Raw genomic sequence first — 22,586 nt, 5'->3', positions numbered from 1 at the left:
CTGCCGTGGGGGGGCCGCTCGCTGCACAGTGAGCTCAGGGAAGTAAGCCGCCTGCCCCGAGCCGCACAGCTGCGCTGGTCCCCATTCCGGCCGCGCCGGCCCCCGAGCCCGAAGGGGCCAGCACAGCCCTGCCCTCGGGAGCCCGGGCAGGGTGAAGGCCAGACACACAGCGAGGGCAGACAGCGGCCAGGGGCAGGGCCCTGCGGGCTCCTCCAGCCGAGGGAGAGGGCAGGGAGCAGCGGCGCTGGGCGGGCGGGAGGACGTGGCCTGGCACCCGCGGGTGGGCGGTGGGCGGTGGGAGTGCGAGCAGGGGGCGCAGAGGCAGAGAGCGGGCGTGGGCGCTGGCTCCGTTAGTGCCTCAGCCGAGCAGGGTGTGTGGGCACGGGATCCACGTGTCATGAGACCAGCTGCAGGTACAGCTTGCAGGGTGCGTGGTGAGGGGGGCGGGCTGAGGCTGGCGAGCAGGCTGGCGGGCAGGGACAGAGGCCGCGGCCCGCGGGGGGCGGGGGGATTCTATTTCAGGGTTCCCTCCCCCCAGGCTGTGCGGCCCTGGAGGCTGACCTGCGTGGGGCCTCGCCAGCAGCCTGCATCCCCAGCGAGGGCTGTGCCGTGGGCCCGAGGCCTGGCGTCCCAACCGTCCGCGGGGAGGGGGGGTGGCGAGAGGCACCCAGGATGGGCTCGCAGGTCTGAGGGGGAGGCGGGCAGCAGAGGGGAGCCCTGGACCAAGTGCGGTCTGCACCGGGGGGCCTGGGAGTTGCCCAGGCACTGGAGGAAGGGGCTCTGCGCTGGGCCCATCCAGGTGGCACCCGAAGCCCCCAGGGAGCAAGAGGGAGGACCGCCCACGGCCCCTCCTGACCCCGGTGGCACTGGGGCGGGGGCGCTGTGCCCCGGTGACTCCCGGGAGGGGTTGCCCCTTTGTCACAGGGGCCAAGCTTGCTCCGCCGCCCTGGAGGCTGCCCTCCCCGTGTCGAACTGTGGCCGGGGGCCCTTCTGCTCAAACCGAGCCAGGACCACCTGGATGGCGCCCACTCCCAAGCACCGCCTGGCTTCCTGTCCCCTAACCGGCAGCCACCCCCTGCTGCCAAGTGGAGAGGCATCTCCTCCATGGGCCGCGCCCAGGGTCCTCAGCTCTACGTCCTCAGAATCTCTCTGAATCGTTATTAGACCAAGGCTGTCCTGTTCAAAAGTCTTGAGTGGCACGCTGTAGCTTGTGGAAAGCCCTAGAAGCCGCAGCCCAGTGGAGCCCGGCAGGCCTCCATGGCTCCCTCCCCCAGGAGCACCTGCGGGCGCGGCACCGACGACCACGGGTCCCTGACTTCCACCCATGGCCTCTTGTCCTCATTCTGGAGGCTCAGGCCGGACCGTGTCCTGCTCAGCGTCCAGAACTGGGCCTGACTCACAAGCGCGTCCGCTGAGTCGGGAGCCACGGGAGCGGAAGCCGACCAAAGCACACAGAGCAGCCACTCGGACGCTCTTGCACACTCTCCACTTCCCAAGGTCCACACGCCCACACGCGGGCGCACACGAGGCCGGGTCACAGGCGTACACCTGGACCCCAAGGACACACATGCATGAGCACAACCCCCGGAAGTGCACACAAATACGTGTACAAAGACAGGGGTTCATGACACTGTCACCAGGAAATTAGCCCTGGATGCTCGCGAGAGGGGGACACTTGGAGAGGGGGATGCTCAGGACAGGGGGACGCTCAGCAGAGGTGGCAAGGTGAATCTCGTTCAGACTCCCACGGTGGGGGAGACACAGGTGCGAGCTGCCGCAACCTCAGCTGAGACAATGATGACCGAGGTTTTCATTTTTTAATTAATTAATTAATTTATTTATGTATTAATTTATTTTAAATTTTTAAAATTTGAGAGAAAAGAGAGCGTGGGAGCAGGGGGAGGGGCAGAGGCAGAGAGTCCTAAGCGGAGGCCACCTTGTGCCCTGAGATGCTGGAGTCGTGACCAAGAGTCAGAGGCTCACTGCCCGGCTCCCTCCAGAACCCCGAGTTTCATCAGCTCTCTAGACTACAGCTGCCCTGGCCCGGCGGGGGCATCCATACACCCCATGGACAGGAGGAGGAGGGCGGTCAAGGCAGCAGGTGCCACTGGGCGGGGTCGGGGCCTCTCCATGCCCACCGAGGGGCCTTGGGAGGATGCTCGTCCAGCGGAGGAGAGGTGCCTGTGCCTCGTCCAGGGGGGACACGGCCCTTCATCTGTGGGGCTCGGGGCCGCAGCACCTGTTTCCTCTGCCCGCTGCCTCCCAGGAGGCCCGGGCCGCCCTGGTACTGCTGCCCTCCGGGGAGACTCCCGGCACAGGGCGGGTGCTTGGGAGGGGGGCTCTGTCTCGTCCTTTTCTCCTAGGACAGGCCAGGGCGGGCCACGGTGACGTGGCCCCCGCGTCCCCCGCAGGGCGGTGGCCTGGCAGCTCCCGGAGGGGCCACCGGGGAGAGCCCGCGGTGTCCTGCACCCTCGGCGGCTATCTGCAGATCGCGGCCTCTGCAACGTGAGCCTCGGCGGCTGCAGCCCTAGAAAGCAGCTGGCTCCTCCGGCGGAGACCGAGGCCCCGGCCCCGCACCCCACTTCGGCGCAGACTGGCCGGATCCCCGAGGATGGGTTTCCAGGGCCTGCCCGAGATGGAATTACAGCCCAGGCCGCACCTGCAGCACGGAGAGCTGCCTCCTGGCCCTGCCACGCAAGGACCCGTGCGGATGGCGTGGTTGCTGCGTGCCCCGCAGGGGGACGCGGGGGCTGTGGAAACCCCACGTGGGGTGCGAGGGTCAGGGGAGCATCTCCAGAGCACAGGATGCCACCGCAGGGACCGCAGCATCAGTACGGAAAAGGAAGAGGGGACAGAGGAGTGAAGGATTGGACCTGGGGGTGGGTGATAAAGGGGCTGGGGCTGGTGCAGGGTGCCCGGCGGGGGGAGGGGGGGCGGGATGGGACACAGTGGGGAGCCCAGACCAGGAACGGGGCCCACCTGGGTCTGCGGAGGCCAGAGACCCCCCCCCGACAGAGGCCTGGAGAGCGAGGAGGCTACGTGCCCCTGGCCATTGCCCAGAGGGGCCAGGGCAAGGTCAGAGAGGACCGGGAGGCTCCTTGCAGCCCTTGCAGCTGCCCTGGCCGGGCCCCGCCGCAGTCCCACCCCCGAGCTGGCCTGGCCATGCAGCTGGCAGTGGGGACGGCGCCTCTGCTCGTCTTGCCTCCGACTTCTGCGCCTTTTTCTTCCCACCCTTTCCTCTCCGCTGGGCCCGTGGCCCCCAGATGCCCCTCTAGCTTCCTGCCTCTGCCCCCTGGCACCAGCCCCTCCGGGAGCACAGCAGGTGTGGCCCAGCCCCGGTCCGGAGGGAAGGTCTGGAATGCACAGCCCTGGTGCGGGGCCTGAGGGTGGAGGTGGGAGGGGGCTCAGGAAGGAAGGGTGCTGGCAGTTGGTAGCGGCGTTTTGGAAGGACGGTTGGGGGTGAGCACTTGGAATGGAGATGGGGCGGCAGTTGGCGGTGGCAGCTGGAGTGGCAGTTGGGGCTTGGCAGGGGCGCGGGCCCGAGGACAGTCGGGGTGGGGCAGCCGTGGGGTTGGCAGGTAGCCCCCGGCCCTGAGCGGCTCTGGAGGGTGGTCTCGGGGCGGCCCCACAGGAGAGCGGGGCCAGCTGGCCGCAGACGCGGGCTGAGCCAGGCCCGGGAGTAGGCCTGGGTGGTGCTGGCGGCAGCCTGGAGCGGCTCAGTCCACCCGCGGGACCGGCTGACGCGCGGGGGGCGGGTCCCGCCGAGCCGCCCCAGCACCGCCAGGCCCGCCCTGCCCTCTGCTTGGCTCCCGCGAGCTTCCAGCGGGGGCTTGCGGAGGGCAGGGGCAGCTTCTGGGCAGTTCCCTGGGAGGGGGCAGGACTCCCAGGGCTGTTGCCATGGGGACGCTGGAGCCACATCACTGGTTGGAGAATAAACAGACAAGTTCTCGGACTAGTGACCGCTACGAAGACAGCTCAGAAAGCTCAGCTGGGGGAGGACGGGCTGGGGGGCCGCTGGGGGGTCCCCGGGGCAGGGGCTGCGGCCGTGAGGGCCCTGGGGGGGCGGGGGGAGCCTGGGAAGGAAGACGCCGAAGAATATCTGCTGCGGGTCCTCTCTTCCCCAGCCCCTGTTGGGCTTCCCCTCAGGAGCAAACCTGCGGGAGGCAGGTCCCCGCGCCCCCGGGGCATCAGAGCCCCTGGCGTGGGGCTGGGGCCCTTCCCGAAGCCACAGGGCGAGGTGGGGGGGCAGGCACCGGGCTGCCTGAGCACCGCGCAGGGGGCAGCGCCAGGGCCTCGGGGGACCCCAGCAGCCACATGCCTCACCCAGCGGAGCCTGTCCCCGGGGGTGTCCTAGCCCGCACACCTGTGCGCCTGCCCACTTGCCGCACGTCGGCCCCCAGGCCCCGGCCGCCCCGGCTCGCTCCTTCCAGGCCCCGGACGCCTCACGCACACAGCTGGTGGTGGCAGGACGACCGGCACGCGCTGACCGGGGCAGAGCCCTGGTTGCCCCTTTCTCCCCTGTCATGTCCCCCGGCTCCGCCATGGTACGGAGGCACCTTGTGCCCTGCACCCCCTCAGACATGCACCTGGCTGGACGTAGGCCCCAGATGCAGGTGCCCTAGTCCAAGGATGCTGGCGAGGCCGCAGCCTCGGTCCCCTCCTGGCCCCAGAGCCGTCCCCAGGGCGGAGCTGCCCTCACAGAGGCCACCTGCTCCAGACGGTGAAGGACCAGCGGACGGCCAGGTAGCCCATACCTGCGAGGGTGTGCACAGCCTTGGGGCTCAGGTGCAGGGCACATCGCCTGCATGGACAGCAGGAACCCACGAGAGGGAGGATGTCCTGTGGCCCAGGCTGGCATCTGCCTCCTGTAGCCCTTGGATAATGCTGGTCACTGAGGAGTGTGGGGTTCCCGTGTCCCCGCCGAGCACGTGCACCGGGTGGCTCCAGGGAGTCCAGCCGCACGATCTCCCTTTTGCTCCCGGCTCTGTTGAGAGGCCGCAGTTGCTGCTGTTGGTTCTCCTTTCTTTCTTTTTTAAAAAGTAAGGAAAGGGGATCCCTGGGTGGCTCAGCACAGCACTACCTTTGGCCCAGGGTGTGATCCTGGAGTCCCGGGATCGAGTCCCACATCAGGCTCCCTGCATGGAGCCTGCTTCTCCCTCTGCCTGTGTCTCTGCTTCTCTCTCTCTCTGTGTGTCTCTCATAAATATATGAATAAATAAAATATTTTTTGAAAAAGTAAGGAGGCTTATTTGCTCATAGAACAATAACCATCTGGAAGTACGGTGGGCTTCGGGTATGGCTTGATCAGGGGTCTTGGAACTCTACTTGGTGCTGCTTTTTTGGTGTCCTCAGTCTCAGCCTCAGCCTCAGGCTGCTCGCCCTTCTGTCTGTTCTTGGGGCCGAGAGGCTGGGAGTACCAGTCCTCTAGCACCCGCATGGCTGCAGGGGTCACGTAGGGGAACAGGGGAGACAGTGCCAGCGCCCCGGGGACTTATTCCAGGGCTCAGCAAGTCCTTCTATCGAGGCCAAAGGCCCTCGACTGGGATGGGCTCTGGTACTGGTGAGACAGAGGCTTGGTTCTCGTGGGCAGGTCTGCTGAGCAATGACTGAGCACCACTGTGTGCAGAGGGAGGCAGCCTCTGGAGTCCTGCATTCCTGCGTGGATGGCGGGGGTGGCACCTCCGCGAGGCCGTTCCCTGGGGCGCCTGAGGGGACCGACATCTCGGGACAGACGGGCTCTCTCCTCCGCGGGAGGGAAGGGTGGGCGCTAGGGGTCTGGCCACGCGCTGGCCGTGTGCCCGGCTCCCTGGGCCCTTTCCCACTAGGCTCAGGGTGCTCCGGGCAGGGGCCTCCCGTGGCCTCGGAGGGGCAGGTGACCCAGTGGGCCCTCGGGGGGCCCGGAGGCAGCCAGGTGAGGGCTTCCCGGGCCTGCGGCTCCCGGGGCTGCATGTGGCCGAGGCCGGGGCCGGCTGGGGGGGCTGGGGAGCGGCGCGGGGGACGGTGTCTGCGCAGCCATCTCCAGGCGCCGGCTGGAGGCGAGGGAGTGTCCGAGCCTTTCATCGCGGCTGCCAGACCGCGGCTCGCCCTTGTTCGCTCGGGGAGACTTCCCCCGCCGCAGCCCCGTGAATGGCTCCTCACACGGCGGGCAGGCATCCGTGGGGCCGCCCCCGCCCCCGCCCCCGCCCCCGAGGAATTCCGCGGCGCTGGGCCGGGGAGGCAGGGCGCGAGGCTCGCCATTGGACGGGGCCGGCGCTCGGCTCCCCGCGCCCTCCGGCCCGGCTGGGGGGGGCGGCCTTTGCCCCACGGGGCGCCGGGGATGTGCGGCCGCGCTCCCGACCCCAGCCCGGCCCGAGCGCGGCGAGGGGGGCGCAGGACCGGGCGGGAGGACCCCGCGCTCCCGCGTGCCCAGGTCAGGGCCCGGGGCGGGGCGGCCTGAGCCCGGGCGCCCCGGGGGCCCCGACGGCGCCGGCGCGCAGCCCCCGCCCCCGCCCCGCGCCCCGCGCCCCGCGCCCCGCCGAGCAGGTGGGGAGCCCGGAACTTTGGAGACGCGCGCGGCGGGACCGCGCACCGGGCCGTGGGGACGACCTGGGGCCCCGGGACCCGCGCGCCCCCGACGAGCGGGCGCGTGGGCATCGCCGGGGCGCGCGGCCCGGGAAGGAGCCGGTGCGCCCCCGCCCTCCCCCGCCCTCCCGCGGCCTCCCGCGGCCTCCCTCGCCCTCCGTCGCCCGGGCCGGGGGAAGGGGGCGGCCCCGTGCCCGCAGCGCCCCGCCCCGCCCGCCCGCCGCCCGCGCCCCGCGCCCCGCGCCGAGCCCCGCGCCCCGCGCCCCGCGCCCCGCGCCCCGCGCCGCCCCGCCGCGCCCAGGGGAGGGGGCTTCCCACAATGCCCAGCGAGCCGCGCCCGCACTTGCGCCGTCCGGCCGCCCGCGGGGCAGCGACCCCCGCCCCCCCCGACGCCGCGCCGGGGCCCGCGGGGGGCGGCAGGGGCGGGGCGGGCGGGCGGCCGGCGGGGGCGGGGCCGGGGCGGCGGCCGCGGCCGGGGCGCCGCGCGGGCCAATCAGCGGCGGCCGGGCGCGCGCCGGGGGGCGGGGTCAGGGTCCGCGGGCGGGGCGCGCGCGGGCGGCGGGGGCCGCGGGGTTGGAGCGGGCGCGGGGGCGCGCGCCGGCCTGACGGACGGACGGCCGGACAGACGGCGCAGCAGCCGAGGCGAGCGCGCAGCTCGGACCCGCCCGGACGCGGCGCTCCCGGCGGCGGCGGCGGCGATCCCCCGCGCGGGTCCGGGGCCGCGGCGCCCGCCCTCGCCCGCCCTCGCCCGCCCTCGCCCGCGCCCCATGGGGTCACAGGTAAGCGGCGCCGGCTCATTGTCCGCGCGGCCGGGCCGGCGCATCGCCGCGGGGCCGCCCGGGCCGCCCGCTCGGGGCCGCTCGCTCCGGCCGGGCCGCGCCCCCGCCCCCGCCCCGCGCCCCCCGCGCCCGCCGCGCCCGCCGCGCCGCGCCGCGCCCCGCCCCGCCCCGCGGGGGCGCCCTCCCGGCGGCGGTCGGCGCGGCCCGGCGGCGGCTCGGGGGCGGCGGGGGCCCGTGCGCGGCGCCAAGCGGCTCGGAGCCGGGGCGGCCCGGGGCGGGGCGGGGGCGGCGCGGGGTCCCCGCGGGGCTGCGCGCGGAGGCGGCGGGGTGCCGGGCGCCCCTCGCCCCGCGCCCCGCGCCCCGCGCCCCGCGCCCCTCTCCGCGCGCCCCTCTCCGCCGCGGCCCCCCGCCGTCACCTCCGGGGGGAATTCTCTCCGGCCGTAATTTCTGCTGCGTCAACGCCCGGCCCGGGAGGCGGCCCCGGGGCGAGCCCGCGCCCCCCGCCCGCGCGCCCCGCGCCCCCCGCCCGCGCGCCCCGCCGCGCCCGACCCGCCCGCGCCGAGTTTGCCAAGAGTCGGACCCGCGGGCGGGGGCGCGGCGGGGCGCGGCGGGGCGCGGGGTCATTGTCTCGGCGGACGCGGGCGCCGGCCTCGTCCCCGTCGTCCCCGCTGGGAGCCTCGGGGCGCCGCGGCCTCGGGGTGGGCGGGCGGACGGGGCGCGCGGGGCGGCCCGGGGCGCGGGGGGAGCGGGTCCGCCGCCAGCCGCGTCTTTGTTTCTCCGTAAATAGACATGTCAGTTCCGCAGGGGAGCACGAGCCGCTTCTGACAACTCAATCCGGCGGCGAATGGGGAAGCCCTGCGCGCAGGAGGAGGGCTGCGGCCACCCGGGCCCGGCCCCGCCGACAGATGCGCCGTTCGCGGGGCTGAGCCGGCCGCGCACAATAGGGCCGCGCCAGGACCCGGGCCCAGACCCAGCGCGGCGACCCCAGGTACCCCCGACACCGAGGACAGACAGACAAAAGAAAGTTTCACTGAGATCCTCTGCGAATTCGCCCGCGCTCTCCGCGCTGCGGTGCCGGCGACAGGATCGCCATCAGCATTGTTTCAAGAAATGCTAATGAGCCAGCGCAGGGGGGGGAGGTCTTTTTGCAAACTGCGAGGCGCGCGGACACCTGTGCACGGAGCGCCCGCGCGCGTTTTTAAGGGTGCCGCCTGCAGAATCTTTCATTTTGGGTTTTATCGTCAAAGCGAACTTTCCGAGCGGGTGACAGACTTGTGGATCCGCTCCGTGGCCGCCCCGCGCGCCGCCTGTGCGAGGCTGTTTGCACCCTGCGGGAGCGGCTCATGCCTCGCTCCCCGAAGGGAAATGTAGAGAAGGGGCTTTCCGCAAGGAGAGTGAAGGAAACCGAAGCGTCTCGCCATCCTCGAGTTGTTCCCCTCGGCGTGTTTCGTGATAGTGTTCAGGTATTTTGAGCTGAAAACTTTGGGACGCCTCGGCATTCCAGCAGGGAGGAAGTGAGTGGTAGGCGTGGCGAGGCGAGGGCGTCACACCGCAGCCCTGGGTCCCCTCTGCCGCAGGCCTCATCTCCGTGTCCTTCGCTGGGGGGCGGGGGCTGTTGTGCGTTTTCTTTAGGGGGTGATGGTCGAAGGCACTCCCTTGAGGCTGTTCAGACGCCCCCAAACGCAGCCTTTCCTGGAGGCCAGCCTTGGAACAACACTTAAATAAGCCTCTCGTTGACATCATCCTGGGTGTAAGAGTGTCGTTCTGATGAGAGAATTCCTGCCGAGGGGCCGAGGGTGGGCTGTGTTCTGTTCAACAACGCGTCGTTCCTGTGCTCCGGGCACCCCCCCCCCACCCCGCCGCACACCCACCTTCGGGTGCTCAGGACCGGCCGACTGTCGCCCACGGGGCAGCCACCCTGGCTGATGCACTTGGTCACATCAGGCCCGGGGGTCCCCCGCCCCCGTGGCACCTGCAGCCCTCCCTCACACGCCGGCAGAAGGTGTGAGGCGGACTCCTGGAAAGGCAAGACCACCTCGGGATGGGCGGACCCCCGCAAGCCTGAAGTCCCGCCGCCGTCAGACGGGGTGTTGTTTACCAACACGTTACACAAAATTAAGTTTTTAGCAGAATGAACTTTCCAACGTTGTCCTTATGTGGGGCTTTTCAAATTAAGCGAAATTGGGCCACTCTGTCCCTGTGGTCTGTGTTTCTGGGACAGCTGTACAGCACTCCTGCTTTGTTCTCTATCAGAGGTCTTAGACCAGCCTCTGAGCGCCAAGGAGACCCATTTAGTGCTCGGTGTTTAGGAGCGCCACAGCCCAGGAACCTGAGCTAATTCCTCACTTTCCCATATGTCATGTGCCCAGGTGCCTTCTTGGCTGCTGGGTTAAAGCGAGGAGAGAGTTCTAGAAGCCAGTGCTGCTGCCCGCCCGCCCTCACGCCTGTGTCCCAGCACCTGCCACGGCACTGCCCGCTTCTGGGGGCTTCACATTGCCCCCGACTCATGTTCTCGTAAACGTGCGGGCTCCTTCTTCTTCTGACCTAACGTATTTTACCTTCACGTCTGTTGAGTGATGGCAAATGGTCAAGAATTCCCGTGTCTGCCCCTCCCCTCAAAAAAGAGATCCTCCCAGTTTGTTTTAATGGCCTCCCTGCTAAGAAGTGGATGATTAAAAATCTCTATTGAGGCCACAGGCTGATCTAAGTGTTTGAGACCCTGCCTCGTCCCGATCATGGTTCGCACGTCCCCGGCCCGCAGCTGCGGCTGTGGCACGGCCGGCGTGGCTGTGGTCTCACGCCGTGAGCTCGGCACAGGTTTTCCACCTTTTCTGTCGTTCCAGCCTAAATACTTTGTGTAGCTTATCTGTGCACACGCAGGCTTTGTGTCCCGGCCTGCTGGTGATGGCACAACGCGACCCGTGATGTTATTTATCAATGAAAAAGTCATGGAAAAGAGAAAAAAACCTTTCTCGACAAATAAGTTGTGCGTTGAAGGATAAAAGGAGCTAGGCTGGCCAACTCTGACACAGAGTTTTCTGCTCAGTTTCTTTCTTTTTTTAAAGATTTTATTTTTATTTATTCACGAGAGGCACAGAGAGACAGAGAGACAGAGAGACGGGCAGGGGGAGAAGCAGGCTCCCTGTGGGGAGCCCGATGCGGGACTCGATCCCGGGACCCCGGGGTCACAACCTGGGCCAGAGGCAGATGCCCGACCACTGAGCCACCCAGGTGCCCCTTTTCCTCATTTTTTTCTCAGTAATGCTATTGAGTCATATTCAGGTTGAAAAGTTATTAAATATTTTTAACATAATTTGGATTCAAAAACCGCTAGCGTAGGTATTTTAGAATAAAAATTGAGAAATAACATTCACGTATCTTTCAACAGCATTTATAGAGATTTTGTGTCTCGACCGGAGTTTCTGAGCCACGTTAGAGGGACGTTCCCGGGGTTCTCATTCCTAGGGACCCTGGGCATTGCCGAGGACCTGGGCCAGGCTGGGGGCGGCATTTCTGCAGGGCTTGGTGATCTGTTGGGACAAGTCGAGCATCCCTCAGACACAGGACCAGTAATGGGACCCAGTGTAGGTGACAGATGCTAGTGAAACAGCCCCAGAGCCTGGAGGGGGGACAGCGTGCAGACCACCTGGTGGGGAAGGGGGCGTCTGAATCCCAAAGGCTGCGGAGGGAGAGGGGATCCGCACAGACTCCTTCCCACCCCGTGGGGTGCTGACCCCGGGTCCAGTATTGTGGGGCACACTCTGTCGGGAGCTCTGCTGTGCCGGGAGGACGGCTGGCGAGAGGGTGGGACTGCAGGGCCAGGCGCTGCTGGGGGTGATGGGCAGGGAGAGCAGTCGCGGATCCCGCCTCCCACGGGGCACGCTGGCCACTCGGTCTTTTTGAAAAGGTGCGGCGAGGTGGCCCCTTGCCCCTCGCAGCGTGTGTGCCCCTTCCTCGGTGAGGTCAGCAGTTGGGGTTCCCATTTGCCAAGGAGAGTACGAAGACCCACGTGTGTGGGAATAATCACCTTTCTAAACCGCCTTGTTTATAGAGAATTTGGACGGCACGTGCGTGGGTGAGAGCTCCTTCCTCTCCGAGCCGCTGCCCCCGTCTCACCTGCCGCGGAGCCTGCCCTTCACCGGTGCAGGTGCATCCGACGTCCCGCCTCGTCCTCTTTGTAGGAAGGAAGGAGGCCTTTAGGACCCTCCGCGCCGAGAGCCGCCTCCGTGGAAGGTGGGTGGGTGCCACGGCTGCGGGGCTTTGGGCGCGTCGTCGCCTTGTCCGCCCGTGTGTGGTGGCCGCGCGGCCGGGCGGTCTGCCTGAGGCCCTCTGTCCATGCTCTGAGCGTCCGCAGTGGCGGAGGTCGTGCTTTCTGGGGCGACGAGGGGCCGGTGCGGACGTGGGCTCTCAGAACCACGCTCACGTGATGCGCTGAGCGGCCCGCCTGGCAGAGGCACAGCCTGTCACGGAGCAGCTGGCGCGCCAGCCCCCGGAGCCGTCCTTGCGGAGCGGGAAGGCCCCGCGGGGGCTGGGCGGTGGGGGGTGGCGAGTGGGGGCCAGAGCCGCGCCAGGACCCCACGCGGGTGGCCCTGCAGAAGCAGGAGGAAGAGGAAGATGAGAGCCTTGGGGCGCGTGTGGTTTTAGGTGGTGCCGTGGCCGCTGGACCGTGGTCTGTGGTCTTCTCTTGGCGTGGCCCTATTTGAATCTTAAAATGGTTTATTTTCTTTTCTTATCCGGTTGCATTTAAGGTAGCTGAGCTTCTGAGCAGCAGCACCGTCTCAGGAGGCTCGGAGTGGGCTCGGGACCCTTTCGGAGCAGAAGTGGCCGGCTCGCGTTAGCGGGGGACGTGCTCCCCGCGGAGGGCAGCCGACTGCCCAGGTGCTCTGCGGACCCGCTGCAGGCCTGGCGGTGCCCGTGGGCCGGTCAGATGCTCACGTGCCAAGTGGGTCCGGTGCTGGGCCCGCCGCTGTGCCGTCACGGCCTGTGGGGCGCCCTCGCTCGTGGTTCCCCGTGTGTGCGGGGTCCGTGTCCCCAACAGCAGCGGGGACTGCACGTCAGGTGCGCCTGTGGGTCGCGCAGCGGAGCCCTGCCGGTGGGTCACAGGGCCGGCCCGGGCCTTATGGCCTGAAGGCCTCGTGCTCCTCCTGCTGGGCCCGCGGGCTCCATGGCTGCGTGGGCGGCTGTCGGCGGGAGCTTCCCAGCCTGGGTGCCGGGCCCCGCGGGCGGGGGGTGGGCTTGCTGCGGGACGGGCACACTCGGAACCGCTGCCCGGGGCCTGCGCTCAGCTGTGACCCCGCCCTCCGGGCCGCCGCCGCTGCTGGAAGTGCCTTGATTTACTCCGTTTCAGTGTCTGGGTCCTGCCCAGTCCGCACTTCCTCCACCTACTTCTCAGGCGTCACAGGTGGGGGATGGGGGGGGTCTCCTGCACGAAGCCCTTAAGTGAGAGCAGGTCGTGGGTGGACACTGTCGCAGACCCGGTCCTCGCAGCCGGTGAGCACTGGGGCCGCCTGCGGAACCTCCTAACGTTCTGACGTTTTTAGTGACGATGCAAAGGTGCCTGACCTGTGATTTTTTTTTTTTTTGTAAGATTTTATTTATTCATGAGATAGAGGCAGAGACACAGGCAGAGAGAGAAGCAGGCTTCTGCGGGGACCGTGATGCAGGACTCGATCCTGGGACCCTGGGGTCATGACCTGAGCTGAAGGCAGGCGCTCAACCCCTGAGCCCCCCGGGACCCCTATCCTGTGATTTGAAGTGACTCTGACTGGCTGTGTGAGCAGCTGTAATTCCTTATATCTGAAGACAAACTAAAGGACGTTTGTTTTTTAAATGACATTTATTTGTTTGCTTATTTATTTATTTGAGAGAGAGACAGAGATCGGAGTGGGGTCGGGGGCAGAGGCTGGGGGCGTCTCCGGCACAGCCTCCCCGCCCCACCGAGCGCAGAGCTGGACAGTCGCCCCGTCTCACCGCCCCGGGGTCGTGGCCTCCGCTGAAGTCCAGAGTCAGCCCCGAACCCACTGAGCCGGGACCCTGGGCACCGGGGGGGCGGGGGCACCAGGAGGCTCCGGGACGAAAGCTGACGCTGGAACCCCGAGTGAGGGGAGCATCTTCGGGCCCTTTCACCAAGGGCGCTCTTGTCAGCCGTGCGGGGCCCCTGCTGGTCTCGGGTCGCCTTCGTCTTTGCTGTTGCTGATCCTTGCACCTGTGCACGGGGACGCGGTGGCCGCCTTCACCTGTGCTGATACACAAACAGGTTTCTTTATCTTTTTTTTAAAGATTTCATTTATTCATTTATTTATGAAAGAGAGAGAGAGAGGCAGAGACACAGGCAGAGGGAGAAGCAGGATCCACGCAGGGAGCCCGATATGAGACTCGATCCCGGGTCCCCAGGATCACACCCCGGGCCAAAGGTGGTGCTAAACCGCTGAGCCCCCTGGGCTGCCCAACAAACGGGTTTCTATATTTTTTTGTTGCTTTTACTTCACTTCGTGTGCAGATTTCCCCCCTTTGACCAGAGAGTATCGCGAAGGACTTTCCAGAGCTCCTAGTAGGCTGCGTCCACGCGGACGGGACCCGCTCGTCGGCCGCCGACCCACCGGGAGGCTGAACAAAGTGGTTTTTAATATTGGGCGAGCTTGACTCTCGTTTCCTCTTACGTTGGGGGAACGAGGCCGGAACAAGGAGTTTAAAGGTGACGGTGTCTTTGGACGTCCCTTTGGGTTCAGTTGGTTTAACGCGGGGCGCCTGGCTGGCTCAGTTTGAAGAGCGTTCCACTCTGCATCTTGGGGTTGTGAGTTCGAGCACCGCGTCGGGTGTAGGGACTACTCAAATACATAAATAAGTGAACTTTAAAAAATTTAAGGAAAGAGAGAGAGAAGTTGGTTTACACTCGCCTGCTGGCCCTGATTGGACACCGCGGGACACACCCAGGTCTCTGACCCCTTGGCTCCGTGGGCACTGCCGCTGCTGAGAACGCGGCCCCACCAGCCTGGGGCGGGTGATGGGCCGGGGGGAGGTCGTCGTGGGACGAAGGAGTCGTCAAGCGCAGAGCCACGTGGCCAGGCGGGCAGGGAGGCCAGCCCCGAGCAGCGGGCCTTCACGGTGTCCCGCGGGTGCCCGGCGCAGGGGCGGCTCGCTGTTTCCCGGGAGACCAGGGGCCGTGCCGCCCCGGGAGAGGGCCCGGCAGGCCGAGCGCCAGCAGCCCTCGAGCGCGTGACCCCAATTTGCTTGAGGTCGTTCGGGATCATCTTACTCTTTACTTAGGATCTTGCCTCTCGTCTTGAGCACGAATATCCAGGGGATCGTGGCGTTGACGTCAGTGACGTGGACATGTGACTCCGGGTACGGGTAGTGGTTTGTGCAGGACCCGCCAGGACTGTCCTTGGTGTCGCTGTGCTGCCCCCCCCCCCCACCGCCGTGTCTGTGCCTGTGAGCGGCCCGTGCCCCGCGCGGCCTGCGCTCAGGTGGGCGCTCTCCCCGCGTCCCGCGGCAGCCCGTGGGGAAGGACCGGCACCCGGCCTCCACTCGTGGCCGCGCTGCGTCTGGCTTCCCACGAGGGCGGAGCGGGCCAGTGGTGCTCACCCGGGCCCTGTGAGCTCGTCCGCACACCCCACCGCTGAGTTGTGTGGGGCGGACGCAGGTCGACGTGCACTGGGTGGGTGGCTGCAGGACAGAGGTGTCCTAACAGACACCACAAGCCCGGGTGCAAGCGGCAGAGACCCACTCCCTCAGGGTCTGGAGGCCGGAGGTCCTGGGTCCGGGTGGGGCAGGGCCACTGTCCCTGCAGAGGCTCGGGGATGCTCCCTCCTGCCTCTTCCAGCCTGTGGCATCTGCCCGCAATCCTGGGGTTCTTGGCCTTGGGCTGCGTCGCGCCGACATCTCCGGCCACAGGATCCTGCCCCCCCCCCGCCCCCCGCTGGGCCTAGATTCCCTTCTTCGTAGGACGTCTGTCGTGTTGAATCAGGATCCGCTGTCAGGACTCACCTTGACCTGATTACGTCTGCAAAGACCTGTTTCTGGAAAAGGTCGTGCTGGTAGGTGCAGCGTCAGCACTGGAGCGGGTCTCTGGCTGCGCCGCGATGTGTCCCACGGCACCACCGCGGGGGACGCCCGTCTCGTGGGCACCTGGGTTTCCGGGTCTTGCGTCACCGAGGCTTCCCCCGGCTGCTGCTGTCGGTTCTCATGCCGCCACTCTTGGGATGGCGACGCAGGCGACAGGGTGTCGGCGGGTGTGTGCGGCGGGCGGGGCCCTTGGCCATCGAGGTCCTTGCTGCGGGGACGTGCTGGCCCTGGGGCCCCGGGAGGGTCGGAGGTCGTTCACGGGGCCCAGGTGCTCCGCGCTCCTCGCAGGCCGCATGGGGGTGGTCGCCGCTGTCACCCCGCGGGTCACAGCCCTGCCGGGCCGGTGACAGGCACCCCGCAGCCCCGGAGCCGCGGCACCAAGGCCTGCAGCTCTGACACCCGACCCGCGCCTCAGCGTCTCCAGCTCAGTCACAGATTCTCCCGAGACCGTGGAAGCGGTGGTTCTCCCGTGACCGAGTGCTTACATACTTGCCTTGGACGTTTTCGGACACACGCAGGGTTGGAGACACGTCGGGTCACCCGCTGGCCCTGTTGCCTCCCTGCCCCCGGGGTTCGGGGCGCATTCTCCTGTGCCTGGCGGGGCCGTGCCAGGGATGCCGACCTGCTGCTCAGCCCCGCGCCCACCCGGTTCCAGTCTCGGGGTTTGCCTGGAGTCCCGACACCTTCCCCTCGGGGGGGTGGGGCTCTGAAATCACGTTTATTCTGTTTTTGTGCTACTTATTGGTGGAGAAATTGGAGGTGCGGGTGCTGGGTGTTGGCCTGGCTGGTTGTGTCCTGAGCCCTGGAGAAGCCCCCCCTCGTCCCCACCGAGGGTCTGTAAGTCGGGGGGGCGTGACGCCCACACCTGCAGGAACGACGAGTACATCAAGACTTTCAAGTACCTGGGGCGCCTGGGGGTTAAGCGTCCGACCCCTGGTCTAGGCTGAGGTCTCGATCCCAGGTTGTCGGAGCCGAGGTCGCTCCCCTGCCCCGAGGTCAGGACCCGAGCTGGGGTCAAGTTGACCCGTGGCCGGCGGAGCCCTGGGTGCCCCGTGTGCTTTCTCTTGATGGGACATATGTGGAATTTTCAAAACAATGATCACCTGTGGCAGTTTTGTTTTAAGATCTGTTTATTTATTTAAGATTTTATCTATTCATTCACGAGAGACACAGAGAGAGGCAGAGACCCAGGCAGAGGGAGAAGCAGGCTCCATGCAGGGACCCCGACGTGGGACTTGATCCCGGGTCCGGGGTCACAGCCTGGGCCCGAGGCAGATGCGCCACCGCTGAGCCCCCCGAGCGTCCTAGTTTTGTTTTAAAATTTAAAGCGTGTCAGCGGTTAATGAAACACAGGAACGTCGCGTAGGTTCGTTCAGTCTGTGGGAAAGGCCTCAATTGACTTTAAGTTGATTTTCATGGAGTTTTCGCTAAAACACGAATCGAGCTCCCCTCTGCCTCTCTAACCTGGGGAGGCGGGTGTAGTTTTGCTGGGGTTTGGAACCTTCCCGTTGGCGAGAGTTGGTTGCAGAGGGGCCGCGGCCGGGGGTCGGTGCCGGCGCCTCGGGCTCAGGGCGCGGGTCTTGCCTTCGGAGCATCTCGGTGCCCGCCTCTTGCCTCGTGCAGGCGCGTGGGCTGCTCTCTTCGCCGTCGTTTCCCCGTGGACCCGTGTAGTGGAGCCAGCCCTGGGTGGGCGCGCGCTGGGGGCAGCCACATGGGGAGCGATGCTTCCAGAACACTGGCGCCCGGGTAGGGCTGGGGGGCTCGGGTGTCATCGCCCATCCCTGGTCGCGCCGTCTCCTGCGCCCCTGGAAGGGAACGGCCGCACCGCGTGGCCGTGGTCTGTGCTGGGCGCCAACGAGCGCGACATCCCACCTGGGCCCGGGACGGCGACCGCTCACAGGCCAGCGCGGTGACTGGCACGCACGCCGACTGCTCGGGGTCGTGGTGACGGGAGCCACTTGGCTGCCACCCGTGAGGGGACCCGCCGCCCGAGCCTGGTGCCCGCCGAGGACTCACCTCGTGCCCCTTCGGAGTCGCAGCTGGGTCGGGGCCCTGGCAGCCGCTGTGCGCCGGGAGGCCGTGCTCCTCACGGGGGACCCGGCGGCTGGGCCGGGACAGGCGGGTGCAGGCCTCGGGGGACCCCGCGGAGTGGACAGAGGCAAGTGGACGTCTCTCGTGTTCATGGCTCCGCTGCCGCCGCGCACGCTTCCCGCCAGGGTCTTGCAGGTTTGTCTTTGGTCTTTGGGTTTTATAAACAAGCGACTTGCTTTGGAGGGAAGCCGGCATCTTCGGCCGTGTGCTCGGCTGTCACTTCCTTCCACTTATTTGTCACAAACGTCTCAGCATCAACGTAAACGCCACCGGTTGTTCGTCTAAGGCGGTCTCCTCGGTTGTCACCCGTGTGCCTCCGGGCCGGGTCTGACGGCTGCTGTCACCGATAGTGCCGCCGCCATCCGTGAGCAGCTCCGAGTCTTGGGGGAAGAATGTCCCAAAGCAGATCGCTGCTCAGCGACGCGCAGTGTGGGCTCCCCGTGCTCCAGCAGGCCCGGGCCCCGGGGCCCCTGCGGCCGCCCCACCACCGTCCCCGGGCTCTGCAACCTCGTGTTCGTTTCTCCAGCCTCATCCGTGCCGCCGTCCCCTTCGCGGTCTTTCCTTAGGATCCAGGAGGTCTCAGCGGGTTCTCGCAGGCCTTGCCCGAAGTCCTTCACGCCTGTGGTGGGAGGTCACAGGGTTGACCTTGACCCCAGCTGTGGGGCTCGCCCGGCACCCCTGGCCAGACCAGCCTCGGTGTCCTCCCCGGGGGGGCGGGTGGCCAACACAGACGGTGCCTGGCCTGTGCGGCAGCGCCCCTTGTCCCCGAGCCCCCTGCAGCCGGGTCCTGGAGCCAGCTTCCTGCCCAGGGCCTGAGGGCAGCGCGGCCCACGGAGCCAACGCTCTGGGCGCCCGCTTCCTTCAGGGAGCTGTGGTCACTGCCAGCCGGGCCGCCCCGTCCCCCACAGCCCCCAGTGGCCCCCGGTGAGTCCTCTCGAAACCCAGTTCTTTCCTTTTGAATCATGAGTTTTGTTTCTTCTTTTTCTTTTTTATTAAAGATTTTATTTATTTATTCATGAGACACAAAGACAGAGACAGAGAGAGAGGCAGAGACCCAGGCAGAGGGAGAAGCAGGCTCCCTGCAGGGAGCCCGATGCGGGACTCGATCCCGGGTCCGGGGTTACGCCCTGGACCGAAGGCAGCGCTAACTGCTGAGCCCCCCGGGCTGCCCGGAGTTTCGCTTCTTACAGGGCCCTGGGGCTGGTGGCAGCAGCACATTAGCGCGCGGGGCTTTCCCCGGGAGAGGCCCGGCCTCCCTTATGTGCCGCCGAGGGGAGGGAGACTCAGCCCCCCCCCCAGGCCTCCCCCCCACCCCCCCGTGGTAGGGCCCGTGGCGCCTGCCGGGCTGGCACCTGCCTGACTCCCCGGGGCTCAGCTCCAGCTTGGCCATCCCCAGCCCCCCTCTTCCTGCGGCCTGGCTGTGCCCCGGGGGAGGCTGCACGCGGGCAGGGGCTCAGCTGGCCGCCGTGGGGGTGCCCCGCCCATCGCTGGGGCCTGGCCCATTCCGGGACACTCGGTGTCCATGTGCATCCGGGAAGCTGCGGGGCCGCGGTGGCCACGGGGCTTGTCTCCGGTCCCGGCTGCGACTGCGCACCTGGTCTGCTTCCCGCCCCGCCCCGGCCGTGGCGTTGGCTCACTCAGCGGCTGGCCGTCCGTCCGTCCGTCATTTATTCAGTGTGATGGGCGCTTGCCTCGGCAAGGCCTGTGCTGTTTGCGGAAATGATGGGGGGACTTGGACACGTGTCAGAGCAGCCAGTGGACCTTCTGTCGGACACGAGAGCAGCGCAGGGCTGGGCCCTGCGGGGAGGGGCTCGGGCGGTCTGCTGCCACCAGAACCTTCCGCTCCTGCCTGCTCCGGGCGATCCAGGCCCGGGGTGGGGCTCGGCATTGGGGCCCCTGTGCATTGGGACCCGCAGCTTCTCTTGTTTCCAAGCATTCAGCTTTTTTATTTTTATTTATGAAAGATTTTATTTACTCATGAGAGATAGAGAGAGAGAGAGAGAGGCAGAGACACAGGCGGAGGGGGAAGCAGGCTCCACGCGGGGACCCCGATGCAGGACTTGATCCCGGGACCCCGGAGTCACGCCCTGAGCTGAAGGCAGATGCTCACCCGCTGAGCCCCCGGGTGTCCCTCAGGTGCTCACCTTTTAAGAAAAGAACGGCAGGTTAGAGGTGCAGGTTAGAGGTGCAGGTTAAAGGTGCAGCGTTACTGGATGGGAACAGATGTTGCAGAACGTTCGCGCTGGTGTGTCTGGTTCCGGGTAGGTGGGAGTTCTCGGAATTATTCTTACAACTTTTCCAATAGTTGGAAAGTGTTTCAGCATAAACCGCAACTGCTTGTGCTGCTGGGGGGCAGGCGCTGCCTCTGGCCTCCTGTTTGGGGTCTGTTTCTGTCTTGGTGGCCGGGAGCCCGTGGTACAGGTGACATTTCCGGTCACAGGACATCTCAGGCTTAAAATTCACAGAAATGTGTTTCCTGGCTTGTGAAGCTGGTCGGCTTTCTTTTTAAGAAAAACAAAACAAAACAAAACCAAGTTGCCCTGTAGCTTATCCTGGGGGTTTTGTAACAAAGTCTCACAAGCCGGGGCCTTGGAATGACAGAGGAGCTGCCCTGGCTGTTCTGGGGCCAGAGTTGAAATCGGGTGTCCCCGGCCTGCTGCCCCGAGACGTCCAGCTCCGGGAGCCGGGCCTGTGGCCCCGAGGCTCTGTCTCCGCCTGGTCTTTCCCCGCATCTCTCTGTCCAGATCCCCCTTATGCGACGACACCAGCACCGTTGGGTTTCGACCTCGTCTTACGCCGGTTAAATCTTCCAGGACCCTGTTTTCAAATTGGGTCACGTCGGCAGGTACTGGGGGCTGGACGTCAGCACGGGATTCTGGGGACACAACTGAGCCGTGGAGTGTCTGCGTCCCCCCCGGGCTTGCAGTGGGCACCACACAGCCCACCCCAGATCGCGAGCGCTGTCCCGCCTGAGCCGCGTCTCCTGGGCACCGATGCGGTGGCACCGGGATGGCGCCGGGTGTGGTGCTTGGTGCGGCCTCACCGTCCCCCTGCAAGTGCACTGGCCCAGATCGGGACGCGCCGTCTGCTTCTCCAGCGCTTAGGGTGGGACGTTTAAAAAACACGTCTTAGGTTCAACCTGTAGGACTTCAGTTCTGCAGGGTTCACGTAAAAAAGGTCCTTGGCTCACCCGAGAGTGTGCCCCGAGCCTGCCCAGCGGGGGATGCGGCTCCAGAGGCTCGCGACCCCACGGCGACAGGCTGGCGGCCGTCCTGGGAGGAGTGCCCGGAGGCTTCCTGGAGGCGGCGGCCGCCGCTGGCTTGCCCTCCCGCTCCCACTCAGCCGGAAATCGCCTTTGTGGCTGAGACCCGTGAGGGATCCGCGCTGCCCGACGCCTCGCGCAAAACCAGGATGAGCAATAAGGAGCTTGACGGCCGTGAAGACCAGGCGGAACGAGGCTCGGCTCTGGCAGGGGCGTCTGGGAGGACGAGCTGAAGACCTGACCTCTTCCCCTTTTTCTCCCCGAACCCACAAGATGATGAAATTCCCCCGACCAGCTCCCCAGCCGCGGGAGCCGAGAAACCAGAAGTCCGCGGTACCGGGGCCGTCAGGTGGGCGGGCGCTGGCCCGTGTCCCCAGTGTCCCTCGAGCCCGCCCGGCCGTGCCTGTCCCCGCCGACCCCGGGGCCCGCTCCCACCTGCCAGGCCCCCAGGCGGGGCCTCGCCCCCTGAAGTGCCGGCCTCTGCGTCCCCGTTGTGGTTGCCGGGGCCCCCGCCGTCCCCAGGGCCCTGCCAGGCTCTCATGTGGACCCCCCGGGGCGGTGCCCTCGACGCCTCTGTCTCCAGGTCTCGCGGGCACCGGAGCCGTCCTGAAACACGCCCTCGGCTCTGGCGCTTCTGCGGCCGCTGGGTTCTTGTCCGCGGGCGGCAGCTGGGCTGGCCAGGCCGGAGGCTCAGGGCTCTGGCACCTGCAGGTGCCGGGGCGAGGCCGGGAGGCCGGGGGCCTCCGCTCGCAGAGCGGCCTCCGCACGCCGGCCCGGGTCAGCTCCTGCAGCAGAGTCGCTGGGCCCAGGCTGGCGGCGCAGACGTGTCCAGCTGCGGAGGTGGGCGCTCCTGGAGTCCCGGGCCAGCACTTCCCACTCCCGGGCACGCTCAGCGAGGGGGGCCGCCCGCCCCCGGACCTCGGGGCCGTCTTGAGAGGCCAGCGCTGCCCTCTGAACGTGTGCTGCCCCCGGCGGCCCCCCAGTGGCTCGTACCCCCCCCCCCGGGGGCTGCCCCTGCCCAGCCGCCCCCACGGCACCTTGTGCTGACCCGCCGTCGGCTGCTGGGGCTCGGGCCTTCTGGGGGGGCCCATGTGGGAGGTGGGGCCGTGGCCTCCGCAGATGCTCGCACCGGGTGACATGGCGAGACCCCGGAGTTCTCCCCTGTTGCAAGTTGTGGGTGTGCAGTGCGGGGTGGGCAGGGGCCACCTGAGCGCACGGCTCCGCGGCCGGGGGGCGGGGGCGCCCTCGAGAGAGGAAGTGACGCAGAGGCAGGTAGGGAGGCCAGGCGAGGTCGGGGCGAGGAGGGGAACCGAGAGAGGCCGGGGAGGGGCTGGAAGTTGGCGCCCCCAGACCTGAGGCCCAGCCGCAGGAGGGTGCCCAGGGCTGCAGTTTCGGATCTGAGCGGCCGCAGAGTGGACGACGGAAGTGGGGCACCTCCCCGTGCCCGCTGGCTGTCGCTGGGAGGAGTCTGGGTAGCGTGGCCCCCGTGTCACCCGCCGAGGGGCCGTCGGACCCGCAGAGGACGGCGTGGAAGCAGTGCTCCTCGTGGCTCCCCGGGCCGCCGTCTGCGAGCCCTGAACCCTCTACGGACCCCAGAGGCCGGAGCTGCGCCCGGGGCCGGGCCTCAGGCGGCTGACGTTGGCCCGGGGTGACGCCCCGGGATGAGTGGCGCTTCCCCTGCGGCCCGATGACCGCGGCCCCGGTGTTCCTTGGCGGTGGGAGCGGCGTGTGAGTGCGGGGCCGTCCGAGGAGCCGCGGCTGGAAGTCCCCCCGCAGATCTCTCCCGGCCCTCCCGGGACGCCTGTCCCCGTGCCTCCGCTCTGTACGGA

At 67.3% G+C, this 22,586-nt stretch overlaps 1 protein-coding gene across 1 annotated transcript in view; it reads left to right on the top strand.

The window, feature by feature from the left end:
• Nucleotides 1-8,144: 8,144 nt before the first annotated feature.
• ZBTB46 (zinc finger and BTB domain containing 46) overlaps nucleotides 8,145-22,586 on the top strand; it is a 49,525-nt gene continuing 35,083 nt past the window's right edge. The window contains 1 exon segment of the mRNA XM_025470727.3: nucleotides 8,145-8,803. The gene's annotated coding sequence lies outside the window, so the exon portion shown is untranslated.

This window comes from Canis lupus, chromosome 24 (genome assembly GCF_003254725.2).
Source record: "Canis lupus dingo isolate Sandy chromosome 24, ASM325472v2, whole genome shotgun sequence".
In the NCBI taxonomy this organism is placed as follows: domain Eukaryota; kingdom Metazoa; phylum Chordata; class Mammalia; order Carnivora; family Canidae; genus Canis; species Canis lupus.
Note: the sequence above shows the minus strand (reverse complement) of the source record. Positions and strands in the feature narration are given on the sequence as shown.